At 41.9% G+C, this 15,316-nt stretch overlaps 1 long non-coding RNA gene across 2 annotated transcripts in view; it reads left to right on the top strand.

The window, feature by feature from the left end:
- Positions 1-1,539: 1,539 nt before the first annotated feature.
- The window catches only part of LOC132210465 (uncharacterized), a 152,974-nt gene continuing 139,197 nt past the window's right edge, over positions 1,540-15,316 (top strand). Inside the window, exons 1-3 of one of the 2 annotated variants that reach the window (XR_009446609.1) lie at positions 1,540-1,768; positions 2,640-2,770; positions 5,334-5,391. This is a non-coding gene — a long non-coding RNA (uncharacterized LOC132210465). The remainder of the gene's footprint in view (positions 1,769-2,639; positions 2,771-5,333; positions 5,392-15,316) is intronic. The other variant, XR_009446608.1, reaches the window with a different exon arrangement.

Below are 15,316 nucleotides of genomic sequence, written 5' to 3'. Positions count from 1 at the left end.
TGGTCTGTGGTCTGGTCAGTCTTTTCCAGGGCTGCTCATCTAAATTGGGCAAAAACTGCAACAAATATTGTCCTGGGAGCCTTGGTACATTGATGAGTGTGCATATGGGGGTAGCCGATGTTGTGTTGTCGGGTCAAAGAAATGACCATTGACAAGAAGGATGTGGGACAGTGGGAACGGGTGGAAAGCAGAGACATGTGCTGAGGTGGGGACAAGGATAGTGATAAGGGGCACAGGCAATAAAGCATTGGAGGATATGGCAGGCTACAGAGTGGGGTGTTATTGGCAGTGTCCTCCACCATGGCCTCTATAGGTGGATTGCAGAGGAGCAGGCTGGAAAGTGAAGGGACAAGTACATGAAACATGAGTTGCAAATTGCAGGTACATTTAATTTACAATCATCTCAATCTCCATTTATAATGCGTGTAGAATAAACATCTTTAAGGTTCAGATGCTGGTCAAACACAATTAGCATATCTCATTGGTCCTGGCAAATTGAACATTGTCATCTCACTGATGAGAAGTTAGTGCCACAGGCTCCATCACCCTGCTCTGTGAAGAGGCATCAGCCTTTATACTGGAATGACACATGTTGTGGTGCGATCGAACTGTCTTATTTAAACATTAATTCATGGGATGTTGGCATCTCTGGCTGGGCCAGCATTTATTTCAGGGCCCATATTGCCCTTGATGAGATAGTAGGGAGTTGCCTTCATGAACCATTGCAGTCCATGTGTTGAAGGTAAACCCTGAAGAAATGGCGATATATTTTGAACTCAAAGATGTTAAGTCAGAGACAGCAAGGTATTATTTCATTTCCTCCTTTCCATTTTCACTCCTAACCTTTACTGTGCTAAGTCAGAAATCACATGACACCAGGTTCTCATCCAACAGGCTTATTTGAAATCGCAAGCTTTCAAAGCAATGCCCCTCCATCAGGTACAGTCTAGCTGACTAGGCTGAAGGGTTTTTCCCAAAATCTTTGTTTGGATTCAAGATTTTTGAAATAAACCCATTACAAAAACCTTTAAGATGAAATCAAAGATAAGGTTTAATAGACAAAACATGATGGGGAGAAAATTAATACAGAAGCTGGAAAGGTGGGGAATTACTTTAATCCTCTATTTATACTCATTAAAGTTAAGGAGACAGGATAGGAGAGGATATGAGGTATAAGCTACAAATTTTGGTAAATGTGGTGGTGTTGTAAACATCAGTTCACTTGAGTTACAATTCCCAGGGATCAGTATCCAATAATACTTTTCTCAGTGAGCTGGGCTATTGGCTTTCCTTCTTCCAGGCAAAGGATAAGCTTCTCGTTGAAATCATGAGGGGTCTGGACAGAGAAAATAGGAATAAATTGCTCTCATTGACAAAAGGGCAAACAGCCAGGGGACACCAGTTTAAGGTTATTGATAAAACAAACAGATGTTCATGAGGGAAATCTTTTTTATGGAGTGGTAAGCCACTAAATGTATAAGCCAGTAAATTGGAGACAGTGATGGAAAGTCCAGGCAGGTTGCTGATACGGTCAGGAGTCCTGCTCTGCCTCTGGAGGTCAAACAGTAACTGAGCGAGGATGCCAGAATTGTGTAATGAAGCAATTTAATCAGTCTTGTATTCATTCATGTAAACAGCTGCTGACAGACCATCATGATGGGATATTTGGGAGACCATTAAGCTCCTCTGATGCTTGCCTGGCCTGCTGTGCTCCTCCAGCTTCACACAGTGTTACCTCCGACCCCAGCATCAGCAGTTCTTACTACCTGTGAGTGAGTTATATCTATAAACATTTAACTTAGGTTTGAAACTTAACCTAACTGCTTTTGTCAAAAAATAATGATGAGTAACCTTAGAATTTTTCTTCAGAATTTGTGATCTACAATCTTCACCTTGTATTAACAGTCAATGTTAGACAATTGCTATTCTTCTTTGTATATTTCGTTATTTCTTCACTGAAAAATATTTATATTTAATTTTTAAACACATTGCTTTCAGTGAATTTTAGCTTGTGCCGTGTGTTGTAGAATTTTGAGTTATTTGACTGGAATCTATCTCATTGACTTTGATTATAAATCATGTTTATGGTTAGCAAATTTTTATGTTTGTGACATTCTTTGATATGAGGATTAAAGAATGGGAATGATAGGGTGTAATGCTCATGTCCAATTCTGGGCACTGTACTTTAGGGAGTACATGAAGGATGCAGAAAAGAGTTTTGGAATGATTGTGGGAGCAAGGGTCTTCACCTGTATAATTAGATTGATGAGATTAGCACTGCTCTCTTTAGAATAGGCAGAGAGGAGATTTTCTAGAGGTCGTTGAAATCATGAGGGGTCTGGACAGAGAAAATAGGAATAAATTGCTCTCATTGACAAAAGGGCAAACAGCCAGGGGACACCAGTTTAAGGTTATTGATAAAACAAACAGATGTTCATGAGGGAAATCTTTTTTATGGAGTGGTAAGCCACTAAATGTATAAGCCAGTAAATTGGAGACAGTGATGGAAAGTCCAGGCAGGTTGCTGATACGGTCAGGAGTCCTGCTCTGCCTCTGGAGGTCAAACAGTAACTGAGCGAGGATGCCAGAATTGTGTAATGAAGCAATTTAATCAGTCTTGTATTCATTCATGTAAACAGCTGCTGACAGACCATCATGATGGGATATTTGGGAGACCATTAAGCTCCTCTGATGCTTGCCTGGCCTGCTGTGCTCCTCCAGCTTCACACAGTGTTACCTCCGACCCCAGCATCAGCAGTTCTTACTACCTGTGAGTGAGTTATATCTATAAACATTTAACTTAGGTTTGAAACTTAACCTAACTGCTTTTGTCAAAAAATAATGATGAGTAACCTTAGAATTTTTCTTCAGAATTTGTGATCTACAATCTTCACCTTGTATTAACAGTCAATGTTAGACAATTGCTATTCTTCTTTGTATATTTCGTTATTTCTTCACTGAAAAATATTTATATTTAATTTTTAAACACATTGCTTTCAGTGAATTTTAGCTTGTGCCGTGTGTTGTAGAATTTTGAGTTATTTGACTGGAATCTATCTCATTGACTTTGATTATAAATCATGTTTATGGTTAGCAAATTTTTATGTTTGTGACATTCTTTGATATGAGGATTAAAGAATGGGAATGATAGGGTGTAATGCTCATGTCCAATTCTGGGCACTGTACTTTAGGGAGTACATGAAGGATGCAGAAAAGAGTTTTGGAATGATTGTGGGAGCAAGGGTCTTCACCTGTATAATTAGATTGATGAGATTAGCACTGCTCTCTTTAGAATAGGCAGAGAGGAGATTTTCTAGAGGTCGTTGAAATCATGAGGGGTCTGGACAGAGAAAATAGGAATAAATTGCTCTCATTGACAAAAGGGCAAACAGCCAGGGGACACCAGTTTAAGGTTATTGATAAAACAAACAGATGTTCATGAGGGAAATCTTTTTTATGGAGTGGTAAGCCACTAAATGTGATGGAGACCAACATAATTATAGCTTTGAGAAGGGAATTCTATAATAATGGGAAGAAAAAGGTGCAGAGCAAAGGGAAAACGAGATTAGTGGCATTTGCATGGACCATACAGTCTCCTCCTGTCCTGTTACTGTCCTTTGAATTTATATTATAATTTTGTGAAAATGTAGAATTTATTTTAAATTTATATTGTGCTCTTCTGTTCCCTGTACACCTCAGGCATATTGCCACACTGAAAGTTTAGATTGTAATGTAGTCACTATTGTTATGTACTAATTTCCAAACAGCAAAGCATTGTGACTGAATAAGTGTATAGATAATCTATTTTTGGAAAGTTAAATAAGGAAAGAAACATGATGCAATTGCAAGGATATCTCTCTGAATGGAGTTATCCCAAAGTCTGAATGAAGTTGGTTATGTGAATCAAGTAGGAAGATGGGGCAAGATTAGAATTTTCCCAAACCCTGATGTTCACAGCATTTCTACTTTGCTTTTCCTTTTTGTACTTTCATTCAGAATGTAAAAGATCACAGTACCGCAGTCTTTCTTTGCTGCTGAAAACTGAAACAAAGCCAGTCATTTTATCACAGTATCAGCAGGCATCAGTAAAGGGGGTAGGCATGGTGTTGTAAGGCTCTTTGGTATGTCAGTGTCACACCTACAGCATGTGCCACCAGTACACATGGCAAACACAATGCATGTTCTTCAGTTAAATGGCCCTTAAGTTTAAGAGAAGTAGTCCTTTGTCAAGCCAAAGGGGCTTGTCATCGGTCGTGGAATGCCACAGTCATTCTATGGCAATGTCAGATCCCAGTCAAGGGGCTGAGATAAAATTAATCAGTTGCCTAGAGCATTCAGTGTGAGAGGTTCCCTACAGTCCAGAGTGCAGGGCATTTTGCGCAGGCAGATGGGATTAGTTTAGAAAAGCATCATGTTGCTATAGATATGTTGGGCTAAAGGGCCTGATTTTGCACTTTCCTGTTCGACGTTCAATGCCCTGTAGGTCCAGGGCAAACAGTCTGCAGATTAGTTGTAAGTCAGTCAGGGAGCTGCACAGGGATCAGCCAAGCGTCTAGTTACTCATTGGTTGGGGCTATCCTCACGAATCAGTCGAGGGGTGGGTCGGAGTGAATCCAGGGAATGACTGACAGTCAAGGGGGCTTATCGGGGCCGCTGCTGAGAGAGGTTTTTGTATAGATCAGTTGTAGAGATTGGAGGCAGCATGTGGCAGGGATAATAATTGTGGTGAGGTGGGAGTACAACATGTAAATGGAACTAAACCATGATAAATGTGAGGCCATGCAGTTTGGAAATAGGAACAAGATGAGGGAGAACTCAGTGAATGGCAAGACACTAGGAAACTCAGAGGAACAGAGGGATCTCGATATCCTTATGCTCAGATCCCTGCAGTTTGGGCTGAACAGGTTATAAATGCAGTTTGGGCACTTGTCTTCATTTGTCATGGTAGAGATTATACAAACAGGGAGGCTATGTTAGAGCTGTATAGGACTTTGGTTAGGTCACAGCTAGAGTGTACAGTTCTTGTCTTCACATTGCAAGAAACATGTGATTGCCCTAGAGGAGGTGGAGAGTAGATTCACTATGTGCTGCCTGGATGGAGCATTTCAGTTCTGAAGAGAGGCTGGATAAACTCAAGTTGTTTCCTTTGGAATAGAGAAGCCTGAGGGAGCAACCTAATAGAAATGTATAGGTCTTGAGCGGCATGGGCAAGATGAATAGAATGCAGCTGTTCTCCTTAATTGAAGTGTCAATAACAAGGGAGTACACTTTTAAAGTGAAAAGTACAAAGACGACTCGTTCTATTTCCAATATTCTCCACTTTGGTTCATTAGATCTATGATGAAAGGATATCCAGAACAGTGAACATCCTCCCTGTAGCCATGGTGCAATGTAAGTACAGAGAAATTGACGAGGAACGGATGCGCTGGTAAGCTCAGGGTCAACAGCAACCTCCAAACAACATGAAGAACTAGGGTACAGGGGAGGTACAGGAAACCAGGCTCCCTACATGTGATTTTCTTCAGGGTATTGCAGTCTCAAGTCACAGGACAACATCACTAAACAATGCTCTCTACTGGTTAACAAAGCGTGGGGCTGGATGAACACAGCATGCCAAGCAGCACCTTAGGAGCACAAAAGCTGACTTTTTGGGCCTAGACCCACTTGTTCTTCCTCTCACCTATCCCTGCCCCCCACCTCAAGCCGCATCTCCATTTCCTACCTACTAACCTCATCCTGCCCCCTTGACCTGTCCGTCCTCCCCGGACTGACCTATCACCTCCCTACCTCCCCACCCATACTCTCCTCTCCACCTAGCTTCTCCTCTATCCATTTTTGGTCCGCCTCCCCCTCTCTCCCTATTTAGTTCAGAATCCTCTCTCCACCCTCCTCTCTGATGAAGGGTCTAGGCCCGGAACGTATCTAAAAAGCCTTTTTCTGATGAAGGATCTAGGCCTGAAACACCAGCTTTTGTGCTCCTAAGATGCTGCTTGGCCTGCTGTGTTCATCCAGCCCCACATTTTGTTATCTTCGATTCTCCAGCATCTGCAGTTCCCATTATCTATGCTCTCTACTGTAGCCGGACTTGTTACCTGAAGGCATGGATTGCCTTCCTATCCCAATGGCAGTCAAGATCATAACAGCACTAAATTGGCTGTATCCAAGGAAGCACTGGGGACCTGAATGAGATCTCTCAATTTTCAACCTACAAATACATCAAGGCTTTTATAGATGCAACTTATATCTTCACACTACTTCATCTCATCTCCGTGTGATGAGGTCAGTGCTATGGCCAAGGCTGTAAGTTTTTCCAACAAAATTGGCTTTTCAAGGTTGCAGGACGCTATAGACTGTAGACGTGTCATATCATAAAGTAACTGACTTCAGCCGTTCCATTCCATCGATGTCACCGCAGATGTTACCTTTTCCTAACCCTAACCCTAATCCTAACTCTAACGCCAACCCTAATCCTAACCATAACCCTAACCTTAACCCTAACCCTAAGCCTAACCCTATTTCTAACCCTAAACACAACTCTAGCCCTAACTCTCACCGTAATCCCTAATCCTAACCCTAAACCTACCCCTAGCCCTAATCTTTATCCTAACCCTAACTGTAACCCTAAACCCTAACCTTTATCCTAACCCTAAACCCAAATCTAACTCTAACTTTAACCCTAACCCCTAAACCTTACCCTAACCCTAAACCCAACTCTAACCCTAAGTCTAACCCTAACCCCTAACTCTAACCCTAGCCCTAACCCCTAACCCTAACCCTTATCGCAAATCGAACCCTAACCCCAACCCTACTCTAACCCTATTCCTAACTCTAGCCCTAGCCCTAACCCCCCTCTAAAAGTCAGCACCAGTCAGGCCAGTCAGCGCCAGGGGGAAGATGTCCTGATGCCTTTGAAAACTCTTGTATTTCAGCTTTGTTGTAAAGATTTCATGCTTTACAACAATGGTCACTGGGAGATGGTTGATGACCCGGTTTTGCAAATCCCTAACTAAGGCTGATTATAGATAGCATGTAGCTCATTCTTCCATCAGGGGTATAATGGAGCAGACAATCAACTTCTTGTAATACTTGTAATGGCCTAGAGAATGCTTTGCAGTACAGTGCAGGCAGAATATGTTGCATAATCCCTGCATGCAGGGCTCTCCACAGCTGGAGCAGGGCAAGATGGATGCTGAGTTGTTGGAAGAGTAACAGCAGTCTTCTTCTGAGGATGATGAGGGCATAGCACAGGTAAAACATCATGTACAGCATGGTAGGGTAGTTCAGCATCAGTTGTAACATGCCAGGCATGCCTTAATTGACATCTTCTTCCAACAAATTTGGGTTTCCAATTGGTAGGAGATTTGATCATTCATTGACTGTAAATTTGTTGTTGCTCAAAAGGCAAGCAGGGCCTGTTTTTCTCAGAAGTAAACATTTGTTTGCCTTTTTCTGTTTGCTTCTCTCTCACTTCAGTTGCTGCTAAATTAATATTGTTTTAAACCCTTTGACGGCTTTTCAACATTACTGCTCCCAGGCTGAACAATGAAAAGATGTAGTGCCATCTGGGCGTTAGGATAAAAGTAGACCTTCCTCAGATAGGGTTCAAACCTGATATAAGACTCAGGAGGGGTAACTTGTGCAGTGTGATTCTTGCAGTCACAATGGCAGTTGGTCAGACAGATGATGATATAAAGTAGCAATGCATTTACGAGTGTCAGCTTCTATTTACAATGAAGCATCACCCTTGTCACTTACATGCACTCAGAAGCTTTTCTTTCTCATTTCCCTCCCGCAATGTGTACTATGAATTCATGGCTGGAAGTGAGTGACCTGGTAGACAACTGGGCTTTAAGTATGGCACTAGAAATGCCAATCCCCGAAGGACACAGGAGTGTGAATACTTCTGCTATTGAGGGTGCACAATACCAAGAGCACAGCACCATAGATAAGTCACACATATGCAATGAAATAACCAGTGGGGAATTTGAATATGACAACTTGTTGGAACTGATGGAGAGAAACATTTCATGATTCTCCCCAAAAGTGACAACTTGCCAGCTTTAGGTAAAGTACAGTCTCATGTTTTCTTGAAATAGTGCAATGAGACCCAAAGATCGACATGAAGGGTTGGTTTAACGTTTCATCTTAAAGTCTTTTAGCACGATATGCCCCCAAAGATTATTCACCTGATTTAAGTGCGCAGCACATTTTCTAGAGTGGAGCTTGCCTTCCCAACTTTCTACAACAAGTCAAGCTTGCTACCATTTCGGAAACTCTGCATATATCAGTTAAATACATGAAAGGAGAAATCCACTTGATTCATCATGTTGCATCGTATTCCTATCATTGCTACTTCATGTTAATTCAGCCTAATGAATCATGGCACTAACATATCCTTTTCAGTTGAGCTGGGGTTGACAACAGTTTATGATGCAATTGCTTAAGAGTAGGTACTAATTATCATAACAAAAGGCTCTGAACAAGTTTTTTGGAGTTGTGAGTTTTGTGCAGAATGCCTCTTCTACCTTGATAAAATTGTAAACTTTTTTTTATGCCAGCGGCCAGCAAAAGTCTTTAGCAAATGTTTGGAAATCCTAGACAATTCTAAAATGTCCGGAAGACCATTAGACCATAAGACATAGGAGTGGAAGTAAGGCCATTCAGCCCATCAAGTCCACTTTGCCATTTAAATTGTGGCTGATGGGCATTTCAACACCACTTCCCTGTGCTCTCCCCGTAGCCCTTGATTCCTTCTGAGATCAAGAATTTGTCGATCTCTGCCTCGAAGGCATCCAATGTCCCGGCCTCCACTGCACTCTGTGGCAATGAATTCCATAAGCCCACCACTCTCTGGCTGAAGAAATGTCGTCTCATTTCAGTTTTAAATTTACCCCCTCTAATTTTAAGGCTGTGCCCACGGGTCCTAGTCTTCCCGCCTAATGGAAACAACTTCCTAGCGTTCACTCCTTCTAAGCCATACATTATCTTGTAAGTTTCTGTTAGATCTCCCCTCAACCTTCCAAACTCTAATGAGTACAATCCCAGGATCCTTAGCCGTTCATCATACGTTAAAACTACCATTCCAGGGATCATTCGTGTGAGTCTCTGCTGGACACGCTCCAGGGCTAGTATGTCCTTCCTGAGGTGTGGGGCCCAAAATTGGACACAGTAATGTGGAAAAGACATGCTCACAATATCCAGTCATCTTCAGCTTTGCACCAGGAAATTTGGCAGTTGCAGATTAGTCCCAGTTAGTGATTGTGACATTTATATCCCTTTTAGGGAAAATTTTATCCAGATGTCTGCATATCTATGGGAAAAAAAAACTTGAAGTTTCCCTCCCGGCATGCAGAGATGGGCTGAGAGGTGGCAGATGGAGTTCAACCTGGATAAATGCGAGGTGATGCATTTTGGAAGGTCGAATTTGAAAGATGAGTACAGGATTAAGGATAGGATTCTTGGCAGTGTGGAGGAACAGAGGGATCTTGGTGTGCAGATACATAGATCCCTTAAAATGGCCACCCAAGTGGACAGGGTTGTTAAGAAAGCATATGGTGTTTTGGCTTTCATTAACAGGGGGATTGAGTTTAAGAGTCCTGAGAACAGGTTAGGGAGGCAGAGACAGGTTGGACTGGCAGTGGGTGGAGGGGAAGAGCTGGGCTGGTTGTGTGGTGCAGTGGGGGGAGGGGTGGTGGTGTGTGGCTTCCTCTACATTGGGGAAACCAAGCAGAGGCTTGGGGACCGCTTTGCAGAACTCCTCCGCTCGGTTCGCAATAAACAACTGCACCTCCCAGTCGCAAACCATTTCCACTCCCCCTCCCATTCTTTAGATGACGTGTCCATCATGGGCCTCCTGCAGTGCCACAATGATGCCACCCGAAGGTTGCAGGAACAGCAACTCATATTCCACTTGGGAACCCTGCAGCCCAGTAGTATCAATGTGGACTTCACCAGCTTCAAAATCTCCCCTTCCCCCAACGCATCCCAAAACCAGCCCAGTTCGTCCCCTCCCAACCTGTCTCTGCCTCCCTAACCTGTTCTTCCTCTCACCCATCCCTTCCTCCCACCCCAAGCCGCACCTCCATCTCCTACCTACTAACCTCATCCCACCTCCTTGACCTGTCCGTCTTCCCTGGACTGACCTATCCCCTCCCTACCTCCCCACCTATACTCTCTCCACCAATCTTCTTTTCTCTCCATCTTCGGTCCGCCTCCCCCTCTCTCCCTATTTATTCCAGAACCCTCACCCCATCCCCCTCTCTGATGAAGGGTCTAGGCCCGAAACGTCAGCTTTTGTGCTCCTGAGATGCTGCTTGGCCTGCTGTGTTCATCCAGCCTCACATTTTATTATCTTGGATTCTCCAGCATCTGCAGTTCCCATTATCTCTGAACTTTAACCTGATATTGTGTGACTTCTGATTATGTTTTTTTATGAGTTGCTCCCAGCACACCTAGTTTCAACCATTTACACTTCTCATTAGCACCCAAACTGGCATCTATCTCGTCCTCTTGACTTCTCATCAGCAATCCTTTTATTTGTTTTTCTTTTTTTTAAATTTTCTCTCACTCTCTCTTTCTTTTTCTCTCCGGGCCCCATTTCCATGCACTTTACTCTCTCCCAGCCCCACTCCCGCATAAGTTTAAATGTCACCTCTTCCCAGATACTTTCAGTTCTGAAAAAGAGTCACTGGGCTCAAATGTTAACTCTGTTTACTCTCTACAGATGCTGCTAGATGTGTGAGTTTCTCCATCATTTTATGTCTTCATTTCAGATTTCCAGCATCTGCAGTTTTTTTTATTATTATTATAGTTATATAATTCTTGTATCGGTGAAGGAATATCAAACACAAACAATTTCATACTATATCACTACATTTTTTTGAGTTCCCATCCCTTGTAAGCATTCTGCAGCAACCATTCTCTCCAGGATACTCTGGCCCACTCCTCCTCCATTTTCAACATCTCCTGACACTCCCACAGCACATTCTCATGCAACGACAGAAGGTGTAATACCTGCCCACTTACCTGCTCCCTCCTCACTATCAAAGGTCCCTGGCATAACTGTCAGAGATGAAGCAGCAGTTTACTGATACTTTATTCAATACACCTACATTCTGTCTGCAAAAGTGACTCCAAGCTTACAGTTGCCTACCACTTCAACACACCACCATGTGCCCTGGCCAACGTCTGTTGTTAAATCCTGATAATCATGACCTCAACAAACTATCACCATTTCCTGAATTACTTTACTTTCCTGCTCTCTCAACAGGTTTAGCAAATGAACTCCCCTCTTGGTTCTGTACACATCCCTTTGTGAGCTTCCTTGCATGATTTCAATTGTCTGTAGCACCACTAACAATTACTTTTGCTTCATGCCTTTTTCCTGGCTGAGTACGTGTCTTGTTTAAACAAATACTGGCTGCTTTATTGTGGTTTAAGTAGCAGATATTCTGTCCTTAGCCTCAACAGTTTCCTAATTTTCTTCTTTCACAAGGCTTTGTCTGTTTGGACTTCTAATTCATATCTTTATAACTTTAACTGTGCCTTTGCACCATTCCAGGCTCTGAAACCCCTGTTTAAATGTATAACTGTTCATTTGCCTCACTACAGCTGCACCTTCTGGTGTCTGCACACTTTGGTTGTGATGGTCCCTCTGGGCTATAAGTTTTTGCTGACTTTTAGTTTTCCAAACCTTCGCATTACACCTCTTTTTTCTATTTTCCCCTTGACCACCCATGGGGCCTCTGACATCTGTTTGCTTTCCGGTTGAACCTTGACTCAACACTGCTCCAACAGATTATTGGTAACCAATGCAATCTGTAACTCTCTTGGCGTCTCTCATGTTCCACTATCATGAAGCTCCACCATCACAATGTTTCTAGCTCATGCTCAAGGCTGCTTATCTCTTAGCATTTCTCAAAAATGTCTTTTACTATTGATAGACAATTCTGGCTTCATGAATCTCAACACACAATTCTTTTCTGTAGGGCTCTCAAATGTCCAATTCTTTCTGAGATGGGCTGTCTGGTCAAGCAGACTTTTTAAGGGTGACTAAACAACCTTCAGATGTTTATGCCTGCCAGCAAGTTATACATTGTAGAGAAATGGAGCCTGCAGCCCCTCCAATGTGTTGTAAGATGAATCCTTAACATAGTTCATCATGGTGTAAGATCCATCTGGTAGATATGCTGCCAATACCATCTTTCCTGGTAGGGATCTACAAGATCAATTTAGTCTAGCATAGTGAAGGAAAACCAGTTGGTAGTCTAATGAGGAGGTTCTTATATTAAGTAAGCTGTAGCTAATTACATGTTAGCAACTAGGTACTGGCTACATTAATATGATGGATATTTTTACTGAGACTATGAGGAAGGCCTCAATGCGAGGTATTTAATGTGTTCCTCTGCATTAAGCCTTTGAGATCCTTTCACCCCTTGCAACACTTACCACCTGCAAAGTTCTACTCAATTTGCCGGAAGATGGTTTGACAAAAAATAAAGATGAGAAATTGGTGTCAGTGAGAAGGGTGCATTGATGATTGTTTGACTGCTTTATGTTAGAGCGTAAGGGTGTAGGGATGATGAAGGGTATGGCTGGGCTGAACAATGATTTCAGCTATGCCAGGTTTCTGCATTGCTTTGCTACCGTTAATGTGCATCTGTATGAATCAGCTTGGAATTTCTCTGGCAATTAGGTAAATGGCTGCAAATGCCCTTGCCATATCTTTGACTTCCTCCTGCCATTCTTCCTCCACCAAAGATTTGGGGAGGTCATTACCTTCCACTGGATGGGGCTCTCTGTTCTGAAAACTGTAGCAGACTTCTGTCATTTTGGATAGCCGAGCCATTGCAAACTGAAGGTTGTCTTCTGATCTAACCTAACAGAAGCTCAAATCCATTGAGATTGGTTGGATTGGCATAAGAATGTGCCCCACTTAATAAGAATGGAAACATTTTGATTTGTGATTTTTACCTCCATCTTCTGTGCTGTCCCTTCTGATCTGGGGAGATGTTGAGCCATTCCTAGCAGTCCATTCCTTACCTTGGCTACTTGTCTTTATTTCAATCTCCCATTTTCCAAATCTTTCAAATTTATGAAGGTGATGGAAAAAAAAATTAGTTTTATTGCCATTATTGCCACAAAGGTGCAACTCTTTGGTCCTCATTAAAATTTCTTTAAGAGCTTTTATTACAGAAAGTAAGGAGTTTTTAAATTTCTTGAAGAGCTTCGTACATGATTTCAGCTTTGAATGCTTATGTCCAACTGTCAAAATTATTCTTTTAATTGTTCAATCCTTTCAAATGCAATGCAGAGTAATGCATACTGCATTCTTAAATTCTAGACCTTCATGCCTCCAGGTGTAGCTCATATGCAACCAATACAGTATTCCTTTACAGAATCATCATTACAAGAAACCTTCTGTGACAGTGAAGCATAGATTTCCTGCGTGTTACCTGTCAGCTTAATTCTACATGAGCAATGGCCAGTCTTCTTCTGCCCAATTCAGTTGGCCAGCCATTTTCTTAAATGATAAAAAGAAAGCCTGCAAATCTTTATCCTTAAACTGTTGTGTCGCTTGTGGCACATCTAAACATTTCCTTGCTGGACTTCAAATTAAAACTCATTTTTTTCCTATCACAGCTTGCATCAGCATCTGACCTCTCCTATTTCAATTGCATCATTTTCAACATATACTCCCGGTCCTCACCTTATCTTCTCTTTACAAGTCAAATTCTGTTTTTTTCAGTTCCATTTCCGGTCTTTTTCTGCCTTTTGGAATTTCATCTCCAGCATTTTCACCTTTTCTTCATGCTCATGCTGCTTTAATCAGAATAAAATATTGTCTGATTCTGATGTGTCACTACCCACAATACCCGGTCTCTCCTGTAAACCCATGTACAGTGATAGCACCTCAATTATTTCCATCTTCCTAGCTCTGTCAGGCAATACTACTTGCAGTTTATTTTCCAAATCAAACAAACTGCTGTTTTGAAATGTTAAAGTCTATCGTGGACAACTCTGCCACCTGCAGGATAACCTTTGCTACTGCCATGTCCTGAATGCAATACAAAGTCTGGCATTTTCCTTCTTGCCTATTGTTTTTCTAATGCCAGATCCAAATCAAAGCTGCCTCTGTTTCAAAACTCAATGCAAACAAAATCACCCAAACTTTGTCACCTGCTATTCTGGAGTCATTACAAAAATTGAAGATGTATGTAAAAGTTCCCCAATTTGCTTTCCTGTTTAGAACCAGGTGAAGAGAAAGCATGTAAATTGAAGCAAAATACCGAGGATGCTGGAAATCTAAAACAAATAAAGAGAATATTGGAGAAACATGACAGTTCTGGCAGCATCTGTGGAAAGAAGAAGAGTTAACATTGCAAGAATGCTTCTTAAGAAGTCATACCAGAGTCAAAATGTTAATTCTTTCTCCCCACAAGTGCTGCCAACTCCATGAATTTCTCCAGGATTCTCTGTACTTACCTGTTGAAGAGAAAAAACAGGTCAAATTTCTGTACCTAGTAAGGGAAAGAATAATTACAAAAAAATTCTCTTGCTAAGGGGAACAGTTGTAAACTTTTGGCATATAGCATCTCTAGTTAAAATTCCAATTTCTTTATAAAACCCCTTGAAAACACACTGACTGAAAAACGCAGACAAACAGATGTACGTTGGTGTTATTGGTGGGCTGAAAAAGAAACTCTGAGAAGGCAGTTGAGTGGCCTCTGTTCACAGGATTCACTGAGATAACCATTGTGGTTTCTGGGACCTTTTACTCTTCAATCTCTCTTCTCCAGGTGCTTTTCACTTCCTTGCATGAAGCAGGGAGCGATGGTTCACAAATAATGAAGTCTGTGATTTATTGGTTAAAAGTAACAGCTACAGTAGCTGATGGGTGAGGATTAATGGCTTTCTACTAAATATCAGATATTATCAATTGCAGAGAGACACGTCATCTCCCCTTCCAGAGGTCTGAAGGCTTCTGGCCATATCATTGACAGCTACAAGCTGTTCAGCTACCCAGCAGCCAATCACTTAGTTGTTGACAGGTTATTGGCTTTTGTCACTGACGCCCAGCTACTTGTTGCTGACTGAATCACATTTTGTACACATCTATCAATGCCAGACTGTCTGTAACCAGCCTCCCTCATGAGTTGAACAGAGCAGCAGTGTAAACATTACTTACAAAGAGCTTTAGCAACTTGCTTTCAAAAATACAGCAATTCTTTCCACAACACCTGACTTTGGAAACAACTCTATTCCCATTTCAGTCTGCAATCAAAATTACGGGGGGAGACAGATCATTAAACTTGTT

Source organism: Stegostoma tigrinum, chromosome 13 (genome assembly GCF_030684315.1).
Source record: "Stegostoma tigrinum isolate sSteTig4 chromosome 13, sSteTig4.hap1, whole genome shotgun sequence".
In the NCBI taxonomy this organism is placed as follows: Eukaryota; Metazoa; Chordata; class Chondrichthyes; order Orectolobiformes; family Stegostomatidae; genus Stegostoma; species Stegostoma tigrinum.
The sequence above is the reverse complement of the archived record's forward strand: the minus strand, read 5'-3'. Positions and strand labels throughout refer to the sequence as shown.